The sequence below is a fragment of the Callithrix jacchus genome, chromosome X (genome assembly GCF_049354715.1).
Source record: "Callithrix jacchus isolate 240 chromosome X, calJac240_pri, whole genome shotgun sequence".
In the NCBI taxonomy this organism is placed as follows: domain Eukaryota; kingdom Metazoa; phylum Chordata; class Mammalia; order Primates; family Cebidae; genus Callithrix; species Callithrix jacchus.
The window spans coordinates 41,158,340-41,181,671 of record NC_133524.1 but is presented as its reverse complement, the minus strand read 5'-3'; the positions used below and the strand labels follow the sequence as shown (position 1 = coordinate 41,181,671).

General features: G+C 45.0%; 1 long non-coding RNA gene across 2 annotated transcripts; it reads right to left on the bottom strand.

Annotated features, from left to right (window-relative positions):
* Nucleotides 1-675: 675 nt before the first annotated feature.
* Nucleotides 676-22,778, bottom strand: LOC108589940 (uncharacterized). Of its 2 annotated transcripts, none has more exons than XR_004738660.3 (4): nucleotides 22,484-22,778; nucleotides 6,543-6,876; nucleotides 3,042-3,125; nucleotides 676-897 (listed from the first exon to the last, which is right to left on the bottom strand). It is a non-coding gene; the product is annotated as an uncharacterized LOC108589940 (long non-coding RNA). The 2 variants fall into 2 exon arrangements; XR_004738659.3 differs by lacking the exon at nucleotides 22,484-22,778 and adding an exon at nucleotides 10,303-10,598.
* Nucleotides 22,779-23,332: the final 554 nt, after the last annotated feature.

The window sequence follows — 23,332 nt, the reverse complement described above, 5'->3', positions numbered from 1 at the left end:
GGACCTAGCCTTGGCTCATTCTGCATGTCCAGAGTTCAAATTTATCAAGATGTTCTGTCAGGTCAACCTGCAGGAGTTGCTGAACACACATGCATAGCTCCTAAGCATCAAAGCCCTCTCCAGACTGTTTACACCCCCGGGATGTTTCCATTTCTGAACAAGGCCAAAGTCTTCTGACTCCAAGCCCAGCATCTTTTACTTTACCCAACAACTACCTCTCTGTATCGAGGAACACAATTTCCAGGATACAGACACTAAACAGCAGAAATGGCACAAGCCTTGAAGGTAGAGGTGAGATAAAATCTCAGCCGGCTAGCCTTTGGCAAGTTTCTTAATCTCTCTGAGGGTAAAGAGAAAAATGAGATCATCAATTAATGGAGAAAAAAATGAAGACTATGAGCAAACGAATCCCATTCAGGGAACCTGTTTAGAAGAAGAGAGCAAGACTGCATTGTCATTATGGAAGCTTACACCTAATCAGCTATTTGGGTGTCTGTATTAGGGTTCTCCAGATAAATAGAACCAAAAGGATGTACACACACACACACACACACACGTGTGTGTGTGTGTATACTTGTATAAATGCATATATATATACACATACACATATATATACACACGCATGCACACACACACACATATATGTACACATATACACACATACATAGAGCAAGAGAGAGAGAGATTTATTAGAAGGAATTGGATCATATGGTTATGGAGGCCAGCAAGTCCAAAATCTGCAGTGTGGGCTGGTAGGTGGAGACCCAGGAGAGCTGAAGCTGCAGATGAAGTCTGAAGGCAGGGTATTCTGGAGAATTCCTCTTGCTCAAGGAGGCTGGTCTTTTTGCTCCTTTCTGGCCTTCAACTGATTGGACGAAGCCCACCCACATCATGGATCTGTTCATCAATTTCAATGATAATCTGTTTATCAATTTCAATGTTAATTTTATCCCCAAACACCCTTCATGTTAACACGTAAAATTAACCATCACAGCATCTGCATAAGAAAGAATGTGCTTGCAGAAGGGTCTGCTTAAGAAGAATGTGCATGCCATTTATAAAAGGGGAGCTCAAAGAGACCATGTGTGGCTTGGCCAGCACTGCTCAGGGAAGCCAACCTCCTGACCACTAAAACACTTAGGCTTGTCCAGGGAGGCAGATGGAAATAGATACCTCAGGCATTGAACCTAAAACTGTCTCATTCTACTGCCTTGACTAATCTCACACTCACTGAGCTGACTTCTGCACTGTTTGGCTTTCCTTCTAGCTTTGCCTAGAAATAGAGTTGCCAGATTTAGCAACTAAAATACAGCACTTACCTAAAAAAAAAAAAAAAAAAAAAAAAAAAGGAGGCTTCATTGTTTATCTGAAATGCAAATTGAACTGGACAGCCTGTATTTTAACTGGCAACTCAGCCTACAGGGAAGGTTTGCTGACAACTGACTGGCAGAACTTGGTCCTCCTGATGTTTTCAGAAAAGTACTCAACACTAACTGGCTCACCCTTATAAGTACATTCCACACATATTGCAGTCATCTGTTTATTGTTTGTCTTCCAGCCTGTGAGCCACTTGAGAGCAAATACCGTGTCTTGTCGGTCACTGAATCACAGTGTCACCTGGTATAAACAGTACTTGTTACAATCTCTGCAGTTCTTTTTTTTTTTTTTTTTTTTTTTTGAGACAGAGTCTCGCTCTGTTGCCCAGGCTGGAACGCAGTGGTGTGATCTCAGCTCACTGCAACCTCCGCCTCCCAAATTCAAGCGATTCTCTTGCCTCACCCTTCCGAGTAGCTGGGATTACTGGCATGCACCACCACGCCCAACTAATTTTTGTATTTTTAGTAGAGATAGGGTTTTGCCATGTTGGCCAGGCTGGTCTCAAACTCCTGACCTCAGGTGATCCACCCACCTCGACCTTTCAAAGTGCTGGGATTACAGGTGTGAGCCAACTTGCCCGGTCTCTGCACTTGATTTTTGAAGTAATTCCACCTGAACAATGTGATATTATGTCTGTGTCAGTTAAAACTCCAATTCCAGGGGCAGTCAGTCATTTGCCTTCACCAAAAATCCCCTCTCCAGCTAATCAGCTGGCTTTGTATCAGAAAGACCACATCCAAATGCAAGATCACAAAGGCTCCATCAATACCTGAGGCTTTGCTAATTAGCAAAGTGAAAGTCAAAAACGGATATTCATTGATGAAATTGGTGGCTTGTTAATTAGCATGATGAATGTTAGAAATAGACTCTTGTTCGTGAAATTAGAGGTATTCAGGATCTATGAGTTTACTCGAATATACTGGAAATACTACTCTCCACCTTTAGATAAAGAGATTATCAGAATCTAGCAAGGTCTGTGCCCTGCACCTTAGAGATGGCACCTGAGGCTTGATTTGACCTTTAGTTTTAGAGGATTTCTGGTTCCCTGATGCTTCTGGAATGTTGCATCCACCTTGAGTGACCTTTCATGCAACGGTAGGCTGATAGCTGGGACTTCCTCAAGCCTAGAGAAAAGGTTGCATCAATTGTGTTTGTGGCAGATTGCTAACAAATGCTTGCTTAATAAATGTGGTAGAGTTTGGTCAGATATTTGCTTTTGTGTGAGCTGGTGGTGAGGTTTCTGGAGGCAGTGAGCTAATCTTCACTCTCTTTGGAGATATATGAGTTATTAAGAGATTTTTTTCTTTTTCTTTTTCTTTCTTTCTTTCTTTTTTTTTTTTTTTTTTTTGATGCAGTTTCACTGTCTCCCAGGCTGGAGTGCTGTGATGTGATCTCATCACTGCAACCTCTGCCTCCTGGGTTCAGGTGATTCCCGTGCCTCAGCCTCTCCAGTAGGTGGGATTTCAGGCCCACACCACCATGACCGGCTAATTTTTGTATTATTAATAGAGATGGGGTTTTACCATGTTGGCCAGGCTGGTTTCGAACTCCTGACCTCAAGTGATCCACCCACCTTGGCCTCCCAAATGGCTGGGATTATAGGCATGAGCCACTGCGCCCCATCAATTATTAAGAGATTATCTCTTAGCTCCAAACCCACCTACCTTTATGATGCTAGGGCTGGGATTTTGCAAACCACATTTCTGCTTTGCCAGCTGCTCCCTCTTGGGCTCTGCCTGTAGGAGGTGCTAGAGAGAGAGAGAGAGAGACTTAAGGCTAGAGAAGGAAGAGGGGAGTTTTTTTTTTTTTTTTTTTTTTTCCTTTGGGCTTCTCTGGCTTCTTCCCTTAGCTTCCTGATTCTGTGAGTGGCATCCCTCACACCATGCTTCTTCACTGTGGCAGCAGCAGTTCCTTCCTGTAGCAGCAGCTGAATCCAGCTTGCAATGCCCACAGAACCAGCCTCATCATCTCCCACCCCAGAGATGCTAGCTGGCCAGCTCATCCTCCTTAGAGGTCTGGATCCCACCTCTGTAGGGCCCCTCCTCTGAGCTCAGAAACACCAGCAGTAGCCAGCAAGTGCTTCTTCTGCAGGCTTCTGAGTTTCAGCCCCATGTGATCACTCCTCCAAGCTTCTAGGTTTTAATAATTCCAACTTTCCCCCCTTTATCTCCCAGATGTGGCAGATGCTTCCAGAAATTGCTACCTTCATGATACAATAATAGAGTTCTCTGTTTTGCTTTTTGAGTTCTTTAATCACTAGTCAATAATTCCTTATACTTAGTTTGCTAAGCATTCTCTGTATTAAATTCTGTTAAAACAACTGTTGTGGTTTTTGTCTTCTGCCTCATACAGGAGGCTATATTACCTTCTAGAAAGAACTTTAGGGTTATGCCTGACTAACTTGGCTTAGGTCAGCACTCAACAAATATTTATGGGACAAATAAATGAATAGATGACTGAATTTCTTGCTGTAAATTAATAACGACTTCCTGAGTTTTTAATACCAAGCTTGTGATTTTAATTAACATGAGTCAGTCCCCAGAGCGTTCTTGTTTCTTTTTTTTTTTTTTCTTTTTGTGGAGGCGGTCCCACTATGTTGCCCAGGCTAGGTTCAAGCCAGCCTCCAACTTCTGCCTCCCTAAGTGTTGGGATTACAGGTGTGAGCCAACCAGGGCCACAGCAGGGATAAACGCACCCTCTAGAGTCCTCCTCCAGCTGTTTTCAGGGTTAAATCAGCTCTATCCTGGAGACTGCTCGCCTAACCTAAAAGTCCACTTCCCTCTGAATCAGACATCTTACACAACAAACCACCTGGACTTTCCTGGGGGAGGTGAGGCACCTTTGTTTCTTAACCCTCTACTCTATCCATACACAAAAAGTTAACAGCTACAAATATTTAACATCCCCAGAAGGCATCACTCATTCAAAGAAAGGGAGAGGCTAGCAGATAATGGAGAAACTGTAGAACAGCCCCAGGCTCAAAACCATTACTCCAGAGCCAAGTAAGGCCCCAGTCCCCCATCTCTGCCTTGTTCCCAGAGAGCCCTGTTTCAGTCTTGGTCCCGTGCATTCTTGGACAAAACATTCCATCTTCTACCCATTTGGCAACAGTTATTTGGGCATGAATACCAGGCCTTCTACTGACTGCTGGGGCTACAGAGTTATACCATCTCTGCTCCTATGGAGCTCACAGCAAAAACAAAGAGAGAAAGGGTGCATTGATCACACACTGAAAGGAGCCAGAGGTCAGCGTAATTTCTTGTTGTCTGTGTTGCACCTGGATTCCCCTGGCTACTTCTGTACTGTTTTTGACTATCCCCTGGCTTCAGAGTGCTTTTGTTTCCAAAACCTGTAACTTATCTGGAGGCCTGCCCATGGCTACTGGAGCAACTTTATTGAGGAGAGCTGAAAAATTTCTGGAAATTGACTTGAAAATGTCTGGAAATTTACTCTTCCCCAGGACAGAGCAGTCCTTAGCCAATGGCTGGTAGATGGAGGGATATGAAAGCCCAGCTCCCTTGCCTATGCGTGGGACCCCTCTGAGCTATAACTCAAACTCCAGAGCCCCCTCACCCCCAAGTCAGGCTGAGGCTACCCCCTGCGAGACTGAGATGGAATGCTTGTTTGGATGCTTCCCCACCCTAGGCCACTGATTCATCTGTCTCAGGTTTGGAGCACTGGGGCAGAAGATTACCAGCTGACTTCCACAGGGACCTTCCTCTGTGTCAACTGAGGGAGGAATTGTCAAATTCCAGATAGGAATCCCCCCACTCCCTCTGGCTGGTGTATTTAGACACCAACTTCCAGGCAGCTCTGAGAGCAAAAGGAGAGATTGCTGGTGTGCCCACAGCTCAAAGTCATGACAGATTCCCCTCCTCCCATTCAGTGCCCACCATTATCCACAAGCACTGGGAGGCCTCCACTAGCAACTCCCCCAAGCCCTCAGTCCTGGACCTCTCTGCCTTCCCCTACAACTGTTTCACCCCCAAAGATGACTCTAGAGCAAATCACATATTAATTCAGCTGAAGGGACAAGGAGCCATTACAGATCCCAGGAAAATTCAACAGACAGATTTCAGTGTGTGAATCCAAAGGAATTAGACAGGTGATTTACCTCCCACCTGCTAAGCAAATACCGCAGATAGTTTCTGTAGCAGACAGTATTGTTGTTGGTCCATATCTCCAAGGCCCACCCAGAGGGAAAAAAGTTATCTGCGGGCATTCCTGTACTTGCCAGGAATCCAGTTTCCACTTAGAAGCTGGGGACCTTGGGAAAATCCCTATATTCCTCTAAATTTCAGTCTCCATAGCTGAAAAACGGGAATAAGAACACCTACCTTGCAGGACTATTGTTCAGGAGTAAATCTGATGTAATATGGAGAAATACTTAGACTATGAAGCCTTAGTCAGATATTATTACATGGCAGAGAGGAGTGGACAGCAGGATAAACAATGGAGCGGAGTCAGAAAAGCACAAAGTCTGTGGAGGTGACAGTGAATTACAGAATCAGGATAACTAAAGCATGGGATCTATGTGTGATGATTAATTTTACATGTCAGCTTTATCAGAATAAGGGGATATTCAGATAGCTAATAAGATATTATTTCTGGGTGTGTCTGTGAGTTTCTGGAAGAGATTAGCATTTGAATCAGCAGGCTGAGTAAAAATCACCCTCACCAATGTGGGTGGGTGATAGAGTTTGGATGAGTGTTCCCGTTCAAATCTCATATTGAAGTGTAATCTACAATGTTGGAGGTGGGGCCTAGTGGGAGGTAATTGGATCATGAGGAAGGATTTCTCATGAATGGTTTAGCACCATCCCCTTGGTACTGTCCTTCTGACAGTGAGTGAGTTCTCATAAAATCTGGTCATTCAAAAGTGTGTGGCACTCCTCTCCCCTCTCTTGCTCCTGCTCCAGCCATGTGACATGCCTGCTCCCTTTTTGCCTTCCAGCATGATTGGAACTTTCCTGAGGCCTCCCCAGAAGCCAAGCAGATGGCAGCATCATGCTTCCTGAACAGCCTGCAGAACCGTGAGCCAATTAAACCTCTTTTCCTTATAAATTACCCAGTCTCAGGTATTTCTTTATAGCAATACAAGAACACTCAAATCCAATCCATTGAGAGTCTGAATAGAATAAAAAGGAGGAGGAAGAGCAAATTACCTCTCTCTGTCCTTGAGCTGGGACATCCCTCTTCTCCTGCCCCTTGAACATCAGCACTCCTGGCTCCTGGGTCATTGGACTCAGACCAGGACTTATAACATCAGTGTTTCTGGGTCTCCAGCTTGTGGATGGCAGATCGTGGAACTTCTCAGCTTCCATAATTGTGTGAGCCAATTCCCATGATAAATAAATCTCCCTAAATGTATTTCCTATTGGTTCTGCTTCTCTGGAAAATCTCGATTAATACACCATGGAAGATGTTGCAAGTTAGACTCTCCAGAAGCAGATGATGGGATGACTTTTGAGGTGCAGGATGTTTATTAGAGATCAAGTTCTGGAAGAAAAAAAGAAATGGGAGAAGGCAAGACAGGGCTGACTGAGAAGCTGAACTGTAACGCAGACCCACATAGCTTCAGCCAATCCAATGTAGAGCTCTGGAGCAGGGATCATCGGCAGAAATGCCCAGACTATTAAACCCTTTTATGCTTTCTGCTAAAGTAGTCACCAGGTGTGGGCTGCCCACGGGAGGCTGTGGTCTGGAGTGAGCTGGCTCTCTGCAGCTGAGGCAGATCAGAAGAACTGACAGCTGGAAGCTGTTTGCTTTCTGCACACCCCATGAATAGACAACAAGAACTTTCTTGGAGTCTCGTTCTGTTGCCCAGGCTGGAGTGCAGTGGCATGGACTAGGCTCACTGCAACCTCTGCCTCTCGGGTTCAAGCAATTCTCCTGCCTCAGCCTCCCGAGTAGCTGGGATTACAGGCATGCACCACCATGTCTGGTTAATTTTTGTATTTTCTTTTTAGTAGAGATGGGTTTTCACCATGTTGACCAGGCTGCTCTCAAACCCCTGACCTCAAGTGATCCACCTGCCTCAGCCTCCCGAAGTGAACAAGAACTTTACTGAAGGCAGATTTGGTGACACAACTCTGTGTCTACCACAAGAGGGATAAGGGATAATACCAGAAAAATTGTCATCCTAACCATTAATTAATTCAGTTATCACTCAGAAAGACAGACACAGTCAGCCAGACAACAAACTATCATCAAGGACTTACTATGTACCAGGATTAAACTCAGTGCTATGGAAAGATGCAAAGACAGTAAGACAGGTACCTCCATGGTTTGGATTTCCCCAGAACAGATCCTGTGATAAGAGGATGAGTGCTGGCTTGTGGCTTATTTGGGAGATATGAGAAACACCAGAAGAGAAGTAGGGAAGTGAGACAAGGAAGGAAGTCAGACAATAAATGGCGGGCTTTGCTGGCTACCACTGTGGGCAGCTGGAGCTCATTTCTACAGGTGAACTCTGTGTAATGGCTAAGAGCACATGCCTCAACATTATCTACTCAAGGGCAAGGGAGCTGAGGTAGATAAACACCAAATCCTCAGTCATTGGTTGAGAGCTGCTCTCAGAAGGCAGCTGGTACTTTCATCCTGCCCTGTGCTGCTGGGCACAGAAATAGTGCGTGCTGAAAGGATCTGGGGCACTGGCAGTGGCTGGTGCACTCACATTAAGCACTTTTACAGCCTTCGGGGGGAGACTGATCATCAGAAAAAAAGCCTGGCAAATGCAATGATGAGAGGCATGCTTGAAACACAGGGCCCTCAGGTGGCTGAACACCTGAGCTGAGTCTTTTCTTCTTTTCTTTTCTTTCTTTCTTTTTGTTTTTTTTTTTGAGACAGAGTCTCTCTGTTGCCCAGGCTAGAGTGCAGTGGTGCAGTCCTGGCTCACTGCAACCTCCATCTCCCTGGTTCAGGTGATTCTCCTGCCTCGTCCTCCCGAGTAGCTAGGATTACAGGCACCCGCCACCATGTCAGCTAATTTTTGTACTTTTAGCAGAGATGGGGTTTCACCATGTTGGCCAGGCTGGTCTGAAATTCCTGACCTCAGGCGATCTGCCCATCTCGGCCTCCCAAAGTGCTGGGTTTACAGACTTGAGCCACCACACCTGGTCATGATCTGCATCTTAAAAGGCAAGAAAAAATTGTCTTAGAAGAAGGGGTTTCAAGTCATCCAGAGTGACTGGACATGTCATCCAGCAAGTGAAAGAGGAGGAATGGAAGGATAAGGGAAGGAAAGAAGGTGGTGCTAGATCACACAGAGCCCGAGTGTGGCTTGCTTCTTCCTATGGAAGGATTGGGGAGACTTGCTGGGATTGTAAGCACAGGTAGGTCATGAATCTTATATACTCTCTAGATAAATTACTTTAGGTACAGAATAAAAAATGGATTCAAGATAAAAACATGAGGACAGGGAGCCCCAGAGAGAAACTGTGAAGGCTGAACACAGGAAAGTGGCCATGGAGAGACAGAGAAGGTGACAGAATCAAGAGAGATGAAGAATACACAAGGCCTAATGCTAACAAAAGAGGAGTCCTAGGAAGGCATCTATGCTAGTCTTTGTTTCCCATGCAGTGTTCTAATCAAACTTCTCAACTTTCTACCACACCTGGAGGGACTATTTATCTGGGTCCAGGATATAGGAAGGAGATTTTCGTAAGTTCTATTACAGCAAGATCACAGCCAGAAACTGGCTGTGGGTAATTAAGGTGCAAGTACCAGTCTTGTGTTATTAACCTGAGAACATTCCATGCCCAAAGTCAAAAGGCCTAATGTCTTGATTTAAATTCATTTTCGATGAGAAAATTCACCAAAACTTATTTTTCAAGGTACTCAAAATGTTAGAAACTGCTAGTCGGTTAGAGATAGTCTTTTCAGTTGGTGGCTCACCATATCATTTTTAGCTCCTTTTTTTCTCCACTGACCTTTTAATCCTCATGGCCTGCCTACACTACAGTGTTTGGGTTGCTGTTGCTCTTTTTTCCTAACAGACCCCAAAGCAATTCATATCTCATTTGGGTAGGGTAGGAAGTAAAGATGGTCATGGTATTCTTGTCTTTCCAGTCTGATATATTGGTAAGGTAAAAGTCAAAAGTAAAAACTACCCTGAAAGTTGCATATACCCATTCTTACTTGCATCTCACTGATCGGAACTTAGTCACATGGCTATATCTAGTGGCAAGGAAAGTTGAGAAATGTAATTTTTATTTTAGGTGGCCATTTAACCAGCTAGAAAGCTTAGCCTTCCTTTTAAAGAGGAAAAGGGGGAGAAGGGATATTGTGGAGCAGCTGCAAGTCTCTGCTGTTAGCTATTGCTTCCTAATCACCCCAAAACTTAGTAGCCTAAAACAACTACCTTTTTACATCCCACAGTTCTATGGTTCAGGATTTGGGGCTGCAGTACCTTGACTGGAGCTGGAAAACGCAAAATTGACACACTCACATGTCTGATGGCTCATTTGGGGTGGTTTGCATGGCTGGGGCTCATTGAGATGGTTGGCCCTCTCTCTTTTCATGGGGTTGGCCAGGTTCACTAATGTAACTGGGAATTTGGCTCTCCTCCTAAGTGGCTTCTGTCTCCAGAAGGTTAATCTGAGCTTCTTCACATGGTGGCTGGAAATCCCCACCACCATGGCAAAAGGGGAAGCTACCAGAACTCCTAAGCCCTGGACTTAAATGTCTCACATCCTCACCCAGACACAAACACATATGTCACTTCAGCCATATTCTGTTGATCAGAACAGCAGATTCAAAGGCTGGAGATGTAACTCCACCTCATGATGGAAAGAGCTGCAAAGAAACATTGCAAAGGATGTGAACACTGGGAGACGTGGTTCATTGGGGGCTGTTTTTAAGAACCTACCACACTGTAATTGGGGGTAACATGTTATGTTTGATCTGTCATTTTACACTACTTACCACTGTTTATAAACCATTCCCACAGAGACTGAGCTTTTCCTCTTGAATTCTATAGTAAATACTGGTGCCTTGATTTGGTTATATGTGCATAGCATGAGGATCTGCAAGAAATCAGGAACTGGAATAATCAAATGGAAATGCAAGAAATGAAAAACACTGCTGTTCCTTGGATGGGCTCATCAAGAGACTGATACAGCTGAGGAAAGAATCAGCAAATTTGAAGATAAGTCGGTGGAAATTATTCAAACTGAAACACAAAAAGAAAAAAGTAATAGGAGAAAAGACGTAACAGAACATCAAAGATCTGTGGAAAATTATTGAACAGTCTAAAGTACACGTAACTGAAATCCCAGAAGGAGAAGAGCAAACAAGACAGGAGAAATATTTGAGGGAATAATGGCTGAAAGTTTTCCAAAAATAAATGGCAGGCACCAAATTATATATCCATGAAGCTCAGAAAAGACCAAGCAAGGTAAAACAAAAACCAAAAGCAAAACCCAACAAATAAACAAAAATCTAGGTATGTATATCATTTAAACTACTGAAAACCAACAAAAAGAACAATTATAAAGGCACTCAGAGAAAAAAAGGCATATTGCATAAGTAGAACAAAGATAAGAACCATGGCATACTTCTCATCAGAAACCATACAAGTCAGAAGACAATAAAATAACATCTTCAAAATGTTAAGCAACAACAAAAGGATACATCAACCTCAAATTCTACATCCATCAAAAATATATTTTAAAAGTAAAAGAGAAATACTTCCTCAAACAAAAACAGAGAATTTATTGCTGGCAGAACTGCTGTATAAGAAATGTTATAGGTAGGAGGAATATGATATGATACAGATACTTGGATCTACACAAATAAACAAAAAGGGCTGGAAATGAAACAAATAAAGGTAAATAAAAATTAATTTTAAAATGTTTAAATTGCTCTAAAAGATGACTGTCTAAAGCCAGCACAGCAGCAATGCATTGTGTTTTTATAGAATATGTAAAGGTAGTGTGGGATGGGGGAAAGAATTGGAAGTACACTCTTTTTTATACTATATATGAAATAGTATATTATTTGAAGGTAGATATTGATTAATTAAATATGTATATTGTAAACCCTAAAGCAACCATTTAAAAAGTTTTTAAAGCATTACATGGCTTAACATACTGTCCTGGATTGTCTGTCAAAAACTTAGCACCATTTTTTTCTTCTACGGTCTTCTATCACAGTATCTGGAAGCTTGAAACTACATTTTCCAGCATTCCTTGCCAAATGGGTTACCAGTTAGATTCTATCAATGAGAAGTATCGTTGAGTCTCATTATTCACACTAGTTATGATCTATTCAATTCTCAAACCACTGAATTAACAAATGCTGAACAATTGCTCCTAGGGGAGATATGCAGTTAGGTTCCTGCAAGCCTCTGGTCGAATATTTTTGTGAACCAGTCCATATGTAACCTTGTCTTTTGTGTGTTTCTATTTAAAGACATCTTATTAAATATATATAGTTGGTACATTTACATTGAACTCATAGCCAACAGCCCTATAACTCATCTTGAACAAAGCTTTCTCTTCTTTTTTTTTTTTGAGACAGAGTCTTGCTCTGTCACCCAGGCTGGAGTGCAGTGGTGCAATCTTGGCTCCCTGCAACTTTCACCTCCGAGGTTCAAGGGATTCTCGTGCCTCAGTCTCCTGAGTAGCTGAGACTACAGGTGCCTGCCACCACACCCGGCTAATGTTTATATTTCTAGTAGAGACAGGGTTTCACCATGTTGGCCAGGCTTGTCTTGAACTCCTGACTCAAGTGATCCACCTGCTTCGGTCTCCCAAAGTGCTGGGATTGCAGGCACAAGTCACCACACCTGGCCAGAACAAAGCTTTTTTAACACAAGTTTCCTCCATAAGGCACATCATTGCATTCTTGTGTTTAGGAATGCTAGACAGCACAGCAGCACTCCACTTGGGGGCCATTTTAAACAGTAAAATCACCAATAAAAAGCACAAAAATGTGAAAAACATGGCACTAGCCAGGCCACCAAAATAACACTTGTTTATAGTACGAGAGCTCAAATTAGCAGGCAGAGAGGTGCCTTATTCACCTCAACCGGGAACATGGGCTTTAGGTGAACTCAAGTTTTTTGCAGCTCTTTCCAAGAGTGACTGTGAATGGACTGTGAGTATTGATTTTGGGGTTACAAATCAATGTTAGTGAGCAGGTGAATTTGCAAATATGGAACCCACAAATAATGAGGATTGACTCTACTGACACAAGACCTGGAAGGCTGGAGAGGCAGAAGCCACAATTATTTTTGCTTCTCCTGCAACAGCAGACAGACGCAAGGGGCACAGGAAGCAGAAATTTCACAGCTACTTCCAGGCATTTCCCCCAGAATCAGCTACCTTGGTCCCTCAGGCCGGCGTGCTCTTTCTTCACTGTACTTTCTGATGCTCTGGAAGTTTGGAGAAAATCTGACAGACTTTTGCTTTTCCAGCTCTCCCAACTGGTTTGCAAGTACCTAACCTTCAGTGTTAAATCCCTCTCTATTTGAAATTCCAAATGCCATCTGTTTTCCTGACCGAATCCTGACTAATGCACATTCCCTTAGAAAACATACAGCTTGGAGGAAGATTGAAATAAGTATTAAATGTCCAACTAAGTACAAGTTGTCACAGCTCAAGATTTGCCCCATAAGGCTGGGTGTGACCTGATTCAAACTCAAGGGCTTTACCAGTCACTTTAGCCTCTTCATCACAGAGGGGCATGCAATGACAGAAGAGCTTTGTCTTCGAAAGTGCTGGCCCACTTCCTATTTATATTTTCCAGGGTAAATCCTAATCTGAGGCTGCTAAGACACTGAAACCAGGATTTGTGCGCACCTGATTTACGAAGGAAGTGCTTCCAGAACAGACCAGTAAGCCAGTCAAGAAAACAGGACAGGGAAGAGAAGAAGCCAAGCCAGGGCACACACTCAGGGGAGTCCCAGCCTCAGCCTGATACTGCAGATGAGCTCTGGAGTGTAAATTACACTTATGTGTTCATCCTGACCCCGGCCCAGGGAGCTGGGCTTTCATGCTCCTGCACAGTTAAGTCACTGTAAGGGCCATCCAAATTTTCAGGTGTAGACAACATGGCTCCATGAGCCCAAGGGCAGGGCTCTGAAGCATTTCACATGGGCAGGCTGTTAGCAGCAAATGCGCGGAGGAGTCAGAGAAGAGTCACACAGAAATCATCAAAAGGAACCAAAGAGGTCTGTGCGAAATACAAATGTGTCTTCTCTACCCTTTATTTCATGAAGTAGAGAAAAGGCAGAAAAGCAGGGTGATGAAGCCCCAAAACTCGAAAGCTGTGACAGAAACTAAGTTGACCCCTGATATCCACTTTTCTTAATATAGAAGCCCTGGTTGTTAGCTGAGTCCATGGCTGCCCAGAATAGAAACCGTATTTTCCAGCCTCCCCAATAGCCATGTGGAGCCAATGTGGGTTGAGAAATTGATTTGGGTATGACTCCCATGAGGACTGTTTAGAGGAAGGGAGGCCCTTTTTTAACCCCCTTTCCTCCTGCTGCCTGAAGTGTGGTCCTTAAGGCTGGAGCATAAGCAGCCATCTTGAACCGTGAGGCAGAGATAGGGTTGCCAGGTTTAGCAAATAAAAGTATTTACTTTTTAAAATATCTTACAATGTTAATACTTCATTTAATTTTAAGATTTCATGCTTGGGACCAACCTGGGCAAGAAGGCAAAACCCTGTCTCTACAAAAAATACAAAAATTAGCTGGGCATGGTAGTGCACACCTGTACTCCCAGCTACTTAGGAGGCTGAGGAGGGAGGATCACCTAAGCCCAGGAAGTCAAGGCTGAGGTGAGCTGCGATTGGGCCACTTGCACTCCAGCTTGAGTTATAGAGTGAGACCTTGTCTGAAAAAAGAAAAAGAAATTATTTGATTATTTAATATTGCATGGGTCGCATACTAAAAAAAATTATTCGTTATTTATCTGAAATTCACATTCAACTGGCTGTCCTATATTTTATCTGACAACCCAAGGCAGAGATCATGTGTTGAAGATGGTAGAGTAACAAGAAAGAAAAACTTGGGTGGCAGATGGTTATGGAGCTGTTGTAGTGGAATTAGACTGTATACCTCAAAACTTCGTGGGTTTGGGGGGTTTTAGAGACAGAGTCTCGCTCTGTTACCCTGTCTGAAGTGCAGTGGCACAATCATAGCTCACTGAAGCTTCCAACTCCTGGTCTCAAGTGATCCTCTCTCCTCAGCCTCCCAAGTAGCTGGGACTACAGGCACATACCACACCTGGCTACTTTTTAAATTTTGTAGAGACAGGATCTCACTGCGTTGAGATCACTGGCCTCAAGTAATCCTCCGACCTTGGCCTCCCAAAGTGCTAGGATTACAGGCATGAGCCAGCGCACCTGGCCCTGAATCTTTGTTTTTGTAAGAAAGGATGTCTATCTTGTCTATGCCTTACTCAGATTTTTTTTTTCCTGTCTCTGACAGCTGAACCCAATCTAATAAACACTAGCTCTGCCATGAACTTATTGGGTGACCCTGGTGATATGGCTTGGATGTTTTTTGTTCCCTCCAAATTCTCATGTTACAATGTGACCTCCGATATTGGAGGTGGGCCTGGTGGGAGGCGTTTGGGTCATGGGGAAGGATCCCTCATGAATGGCTTGGTGCTGTCCTTGAGGTAATGAATGAGTTCTTACTCTATGAGTTCACGCAAGATCTGGTTGTTTAAGAGAGCCTGGCACCTCCCCCCCGTCTCTCTCTTGCTCCCTCTCTTGCCATGTGATACATCAGCTCCCCCTTTGCTCTCTGCCATGATTAGAAGCTTCCTGAGTCCTCAACAGGAGCAGATGCCAGTGCCATGCTTTTTGTACAACCTGCAGAAACGTGAGCCAAATAAACCTCTTTTCTTTATAAGTTAGCCAGCCTCAGGTATTCCTTTATAGCAATGCAAAACTGACTAACACACCCCAGGAAGTTACCTAACCTCCAGGTTAACATCCGTTAAATGCGAGTGATCATAATCCACACCTTAGAGGGCTGCTGTGAAAATGAAATGCTGCAAGCACCTCAAGTGGTCAGACATGGCTGGCAGGCCTCGGTAAGTGTTTGCTGTGATTGATTCAGTAGAGTCCTCCCTCACTTGCAAATATGATCCCCAGCTCACCCCCACTCCCAACAGCATTACTGCACAGCATCCTGGCTTGCATTTTTGCCCTTGAAGACCACATTCTATCTTCTCTGATGGTCAAACGCCTCCTGATGTATTGAACTACCTCTTGGCCTCAAGCACTGACTCCTTAGGAAGTGGCTCCTGAATCTATTTCTTCTCAGTCTTGTGGGGTCAAAGACACACACACACACACACACACACACACACACACACACAGAAACTGTGTCTGAATGTGCTACATGAAGTCTTCAACAGTCTATCTTTGCTTAGAATTAGACATGAGAAAAACCACTAGTGCATTCTTGCCTTCCTCTAAATTTAGAAATCTGAAAACATTGTTCATTATGTCAGATATTTGGTGCCTTCCTGTGGGCCTGGAGATTGAGAATTAAATCTCGACATTTCCTTGCATGAGAAGAGTGTATGGAACATTAGACAGCAATCCCCAGGGACATTTGTACTTATAAGACAAGATGTTTCTTGCAAAGGGGAACCAACCAAACCAGTGTACAATTGCAGGCTTCACAGCCACTTGCTCCAACCCCTGGCTGCCTGCAGGCATCTGTTTCCAATATTTGTACCGGTTCTATGCATAAGCCCATTCAAAGTCACACAAATTCTGTCCAGAAAGCAAGGAAAGAACCCACTCAGGTCTGACAACTTGTAGCTTTCCTCCTGTCCACGTATTCTAATGGCCTGATTAGCAATTCTATTGTATTTAATTTGCACCCTGGGTAATTCACTGTCAGCCAGAAGAGCCATCAGCTTGAAAAATGGCACCAAAATTAAAAACCAATAGTCAAATTTCAGTTGGAATGGGCTCTCCTGGCATAATGATGAAGCTGGATTAACTAGAGTCCAGCCTGCTAAGTGCAAACATTTTAGTTACTAATATGCTGCTGGGGAGTTTGAGCCCTGGCCTTTCTGCAGCGTGGGAAACAAGCAGCCAAGTTAGAAAATTGAGAATGAAAAATGTGTTGGTTCAGTCAAACCGTCAAGTCAAGTGGCTGTTTGCCATCTCCTAGCCATTGCGATGGTTTTACTTTATTTTCTTTCTCTCCCTCTCTGTTTATTTTATTTTATTTTATTTTAGAGATGGAGGCCTTTCTATGTCGCCCAGGCTAGTCTCGAACTTACTGGGCTCAAGCAATCCTTTTCCTTCGGCCTCCCAAAGTGCTAGGTTTACAGGTGTGAGCCACTGCCCAGCCTATTGTGATGGCTTTAAACATGTCCACAAATTCTATGGCAGTCCTCCCATCAAAGGGTGGAGGAGTCTAATCCCCTGCCCCTCCCCCAAAGCTGGCCTTCTTGATTCACGTGGAACAAACAGAATACAGTGGAAGTCATGCTGCTTCCAATGTATCACTTGGAAGTGAGTAGGTCATAAAAGGTGATACAGTTTTTGTCTGATTCTCTTTCTTGGAAGCCCTGAGCTGATATGTAAGAAGCTCCATTTTCCTGAGCCGCCATCTTGGAAAGGTCATGTGGCAAGACCACATAGAGAGGAGGCCCAACGAGCCCCCATCTGTTTCCACGCCCAGCAGTTTGAGTCTTCCCAGCCTAGGAGGCAGACGAGTGAGTGAGATGACTCCAGCTCCAGCCACCAGGACTTTGCAACCCTAGAGACCCCTAGTGAGAATTCCCAGTCAATGCCCAGATTAGTAAGAAATGTAAGCGACTGCTACGATTTTAAGTCACTATTTTGGAGTGGTTTGTTGTGCAGTAGTAGATAAGACCACCCAGCATCCCTCAGTCTTCCTGCTTCTGCCTCTTGGTGGCAACTGAGGCCCATAGGGATCCCTGGTCAAGTGAACCCACCTCACATCCAGCCAAATCTCAGATCTACCCATTGTCTCCATTAGCCTGACCTGAAACTGAGCAACTGAGCCAGGAGTCACAGGAACAAGTCTTCGCCCTACTGTTCGCTCCCTTCTGGAATTTTCCCCCACCTACGTGCCAAAGATTACTGTCTATCCCATTTGGGAGGCATGTCCTAGTTTGGGTAATATGGGGTAAACACATGCTCTGACCCCTGCTTAGAGAAGCTCATGGCCAAGCTCCTCTCCCTAAACCCCCATTCCCAGCAGCTAAGATCCGCATCCCCACCAACACTGAACATCATAAAGAAGCAGGAACAATGTCACCATGCTGGCAACCTCCAGGGTCCAGTAGTGACAGACAGCATCCTACAGATACTCTGCTAAAAAGTCCCCTCCCCCCATGCACCCCTCCACCTGATTGTTCTTGGCTGTGAGTCCTGTTACCTTCCCTCAAGTCTTTGACCAAAGCCTTCCAGAAATCCCTTTCCTATGGGGGTCAGCTATTGTTGGTTTCAGCTGCTTGAAACCAGGAACCCTAACTCAAAGCACCCTCATCCCAGCTGTGCCCAGTACACGAGTCTAAAATTAGTAAGAGGTAGTGAACTGCTCCAGGCCTCACTAGGGAAACCATTAAAGTTACCAGGGTCCAAGACCACAGTGAACCCCAGTACATGTTCCCTTCAATTCACCAGCTTTGGCATGGAAACTAACCAGAGATAACCTTTGTAAATGACATTTATTCTAGGGTTATACAATGTTCCACAGGATTATCCAATATAAATGTCTGTATTCTATCTAGACAAAATCTCCCTAGTAATACACACACCACACACATGCATATTCCTTTGGGTTAGAGGTAAAAGTCCACAGCACCTTAGCCTCTGGGCAGGTACCTAAGATAGTTCATCACTGTCTCATAGGTCTGTGTAGCAGATGCCATCATCATCATTGCCTCTTACAAAACCCCTTGCTCTTACCTTTTGAGTGCATTCAGGCCCAGCTTCCCAGTGGCCACCCCTGCATTTCTTCATCTGGGGACTTCCACCACTTGCCAAACCACTTTGCCTGCCCCCGAGGCAGGCTGGAAGTATGGGAGTTAATGCCCCTGAGAACAGCCCCAAGGAATGACCGATACAAATTGGTCGGATAAACACTCCAGCCTCCTTACCCGTCAGGTGGCATAACTCGGAAGCCTGTGTTTTGCACTGTCACCCTCAAAGGAAAGGAGTCATACTCGCTGTCTTAGTCTGCGAGGGCCAGCATAACAAAGTACCACACAACTGGGGGGCTTTCACAACAGAAATGTATTTTCCTATAGCTCTGGAGGCTGGAAGTCTAAGATCAAGGTGTCCACAGGGTGGATTCCCTCTGAGGTCTCTTTCCTTGGCTTGTAGATGGCTGTCTTCTTGTGTCTTCACATGGTCTTCCCTCTATGCGTGTCGGTGTCCTAATCTCTTCTTACAAGGACACCAGTCAGATTGGATTAGGGCCTGACCTAACAACTTCATTTTAATTACCTCTTTAAAGACCCTGTTCCCAAATGAGATGACATGAGGTCCTGGGGGTTAGGACTTCAACATATGAATTTGGGACAGGGGACAGAGTTCAGCCATAGCAGTTACCACAGGGGCACCTGGCTTGATCATGCACCCTTCGTTAGCCATCCTGCCTTACACCTCATGCCCCTGCTGGTGTTTCTTTCTCCCAGGCTTGCTTCTGGGAAAACCCAAATAAAGACAGTATGGACACTGCCTCCCTTGCGCCAGCCCCTGCCTAGGCTGTCACTGTCACTGTGGATCAGATCTACTACCAGATTGTCATCATGGTAAGTCTGGAGTTCCCATACAGCCTATACTCTGTGCTGGGAACAAGTGCCATGAAGCTCTAGGAGCTCAGGCGTCTTATACTTTGCAGTAAAGAATTCCCTGTATGTGATTGGTTCTCTTGGCAGTTTTGCTCTTCACAACTTCGCTGTGATTGGCTACATGTAAATTAGCTAAGCCTAGTGCATTGATCCTAGTTATGATTAGTGCACATGCCGGTTCTGCACCACACACCCACCCAGCTGGCTGTAGGTTTGATATGGATATGCAGATTAAGCAACCCTAATTTGTTAGTGCTGATAAGATGCTGGACACAGACAGCCGTCCTGTGTGGTGCTGATAAGGTGCTGAGACCAGAACCGAATTTATACTCTCACAGACTCCCACAGAGACCATCCCAGCACAGTCAGGAGCCAGACCCACTGGGTTGAGAAACGGTGACAGAGTCAAGACATCTGGGGGCCTGGTGGCATTTCCTACCTTTATATTGGGTGGTTGGGTGTCACCTCACTCTAGCCTGCCAGTGTGACTCTCCTGATATTACCTTGTTCCACAGCACCACCACCACCACCTCACAACTGCGCCACATAATACAGTTTACAGAATGTCTCCTCCTGCCTCAGCTCCTTTGTGATGAGCCTGCAAACTGATGGAACAGAAATTGTCATCATCACATCATCATCCTTGATATATTTCTATTTTACCCCTCAGGGCTCAGAAACTCTCTCTGTCCCACAGCTCAGGGGCTATGTTACTGAAACTAGAGTTGTAGCCTCTGGTGTCTACACCTGGTCCTCTCCCAGTTGCACTGTTGGGGCTCAGGACACACCACCCCAAAACATGACTGCAGGAAACCAGAAAATGCCACCCCAAAATATACCTCTTTGGCATATTGATTATTTCAAGCTGGTTATTTTGAGAAACTGCAGACATAGTAGTAGCTCTGAAAAACTCCTATTTTGTAAAGGACATTTTCATTAGTAATGGCATCTGTAGCAGGAAGAGAGCTGCTCAACTTTTATGTCCTGAGAGACTTCTATCTGCCTAACAAGGCAACCTTTATTCTCCGGACATTTCTTCTTCTCACTGGCCCAAAATTTGTCTCCAGCACCCCCTCCAAAAGCCCGGAACCCCTATTCCTTTCTGTAGCTCATGAAATGATACAAGCTTCCATCATCTGGCCTTCCTTTGGGTCTCATAGCTTTATGGGACTCCTGTGCAAATGTTCGTAATTAAAATGTTTTTTCTCCTGCTAATCTGTTTCATGTCAGTTTAATTCATAACCCAGCAAAAAAATCTAGATGGGTGCATGTTGTGAACTGAACGCGAGCCCGGGAATCTCGTCCAGCGAGAGGGTCCCAAACCTGGAAGAGAGCGCTCGCCGGAAAAAAAGCAGATAGAAAAGGCGAGGTCTGGAGGGCTACATGCGCTATGCTCACGCAGCAATTTTTTTTTTTTTTTTTTTTTGAGATGGAGTTTCGCTCTTGTTACCCAGGCTGGAGTGCAATGGCGCGATCTCGGCTCACCGCAACCTCCGCCTCCTGGGTTCAGGCAATTCTCCTGCCTCAGCAATTTTATTTTTGCAACGTGTTTCACTATATACTTTTCTGAAGTTAAAGTTGTTTATGCCAGATCAACATACTTAAGTTACAGTAAGCAAGTTACGCCCAGTAAGTAAGTTAAGCCCAGTAAGTAGGCTACGTCCAGTAAGTAGGTTACGCCCAATAGGTCAAGGTAAGTAAGTTACAGTCACGCCCTGTAAGCTATGGTAAGTAAGTTACAGTTACGCCCTGTAAGCTATGGTAAGTAAGTTACAGTTACGCCCTGTAAGCTATGGTAAGTAAGTTACAGTTACACCCAGTAAGTTACGGTAAGTTACCAAGTGTAAATACTTAAGTTAATATTTTACAATGAAGGTAACAAGGGTCCAAAATGAACACAATCAAGCAATAAACCATAAGAAGCCAAAAGTGGACACATTGCCTCCCAAGTCCTCATATCCATAAAGTAATGTCTATTAATTATTTAGAATAACATAGTCCCTCTCTCGGTTCCTGCTTTCCCTCAGCTTGACTCCCCCAACCGGGGATCTGTGTCAGGGCTCAAGCTCACCATATGGCGAGGCCCATTTCCTAGGGGCCTCACACAGGAGCGATCCCCACAGGTCTCCCTTAGTTCTCCCTTTTGTTTTTAGATGCAACTCAAAAAGTTTGAGCCGCAATTGTTGAAGGGAGAACACAAGGCGAAAGAGTACCGGGAGAAGGAAATTGTCATGAGTCCAAATTCCTTGTAAATGGGCCTTAACAAGAGGCCACTGTCATTTAGTGTCATTATAAGGAATATTAGTCACCAAGAATAATTACAGTTTGTTCCAAAGCATTAAGTTTTTCAATTTTCTTATCAACATCCATTTGAGTTCCCATCATCCTACCAAGGTCCAGAAACGTTAAGGAACCCCAAAACCTTCAGGCATTTGATCATCTCATCCATGGTGATCTTGTCCGTGATCTCTTTTACACCCGGAGGGTAAGCAACCTTCCCGTCGGCACTCACAATGCCACAGAGGGCAGTGGCAGGCTTGGGCTGTGTGGTGAAGTCCATCCTGGGGGACAACTTTTCTTTCACAGTCCTCTACCAGCCTCTCCTCCTCAAGCGGGCGGAAGGTGCGTCAAGCACTCGGGTCTCTGTCAGGTGGTTGCGCCGCCCTCCCTCGTGGGGTTGCACACAAAGCGGCTCCGCGGGTCCCACCACCGCCAAATTCCCAAGGGCCGCCACTGCCGACTTCTCTCTGGCTGGGCCAGGGCCACCGTCGCCTTCGCTGACTTACTTCCTGCCGAGCTGGGGCGGCCGTCTCTGCTGACTTCTCTCTGGCCAGCCCAGGGAGCTGCGCTGGGGCTGGCGGTGCCGAGGAGCAGCCGCCACAGGAGGAGACGCGGGGCGAGTGAGCGCTGGGCCCGCCTGCCCGCACCTCACACCGACCTGGGTAGCCTCCTCGGACCTGGATGCCCCTCGCAGTGGCGCGCACTCGGCAGTCTGTGTCCCGGGAGCTAGCACCTCACACACACACCAGCCAGTCACGTGAGTGGCGCAAGAGCACGCGAGTGGCGCAAGAGCACACGAGAGCAGTGCATGCTCCATGCTCCCTCAGTTTTAAGTTTAATCTCAGAATCCACAACCCACAGACAAAGCTCACGCACTATGTGCACAAATTCCTCAACAGTTTTAAGTTTAATGTCACGACCATGTGACTTAATCATATGTTGCAAAAGCTGTCCAATTTATGCTCTTTAGATTCTATTTGCCTCACGTTTTACTCCAGATGAAAAGGTTATTCACTCACTTACTCTGCAGCTTCACCTCTATAGTTTGTAGGCATCACGGTTGTCCCTCGTGTCCAGGCCCCACGTTCCGGGCGCCAGCTGTTGTGAACTGACTCGCCCCACATTGGGCGCCAGCTGTTGTGAACTGAATGTGAGCCTGGGAATCTCGTCCAGCGAGAGGGTCCCAAACCTGAAAGAGAGCACACGCCGGAAAAAAAGGAGATAGAAAAGGCGAGGTCTGGAGGGCTACATGCGCTATGCTCATGCAGCAATTTTATTTTTGCAATGTGTTTCACTATATACTTTTCTGAAGTTAAAGTTGTTTATGCCAGATCAACATACTTAAGTTACAGTAAGCATGTTACGCCCAGTAAGTAAGTTAAGCCCAGTAAGCAGGCTACGTCCAGTAAGTAGGTTACGCCCAATAGGTCAAGATAAGTAAGTTACAGTCACGCCCTGTAAGCTATGGTAAGTAAGTTACAGTTACGCCCTGTAAGCTATGGTAAGTAAGTTACAGTTACACCCAGTAAGTTACGGTAAGTAAGTTACCAAGTGTAAATACTTAAGTTAATATTTTACAATGAAGGTAACAAGGGTCCAAAATGAACACAATCAAGCAATAAACCATAAGAAGCCAAAAGTGGACACATTGCCTCCCAAGTCCTCATATCCATAAAGTAATGTCTATTAATTATTTAGAATAACATAGTCCCTCTCTCGGTTCCTGCTTTCCCTCAGCTCGACTCCCCCAACCGGGGATCTGTGTCAGGGCTCAAGCTATGACACAGGTGAGGTCCCATTTCCTAGGGGCCTCACACAAGATCGATCCCCACAGGTCTCCCTTAGGTGCAGGGAAGAATTTTTCCTTC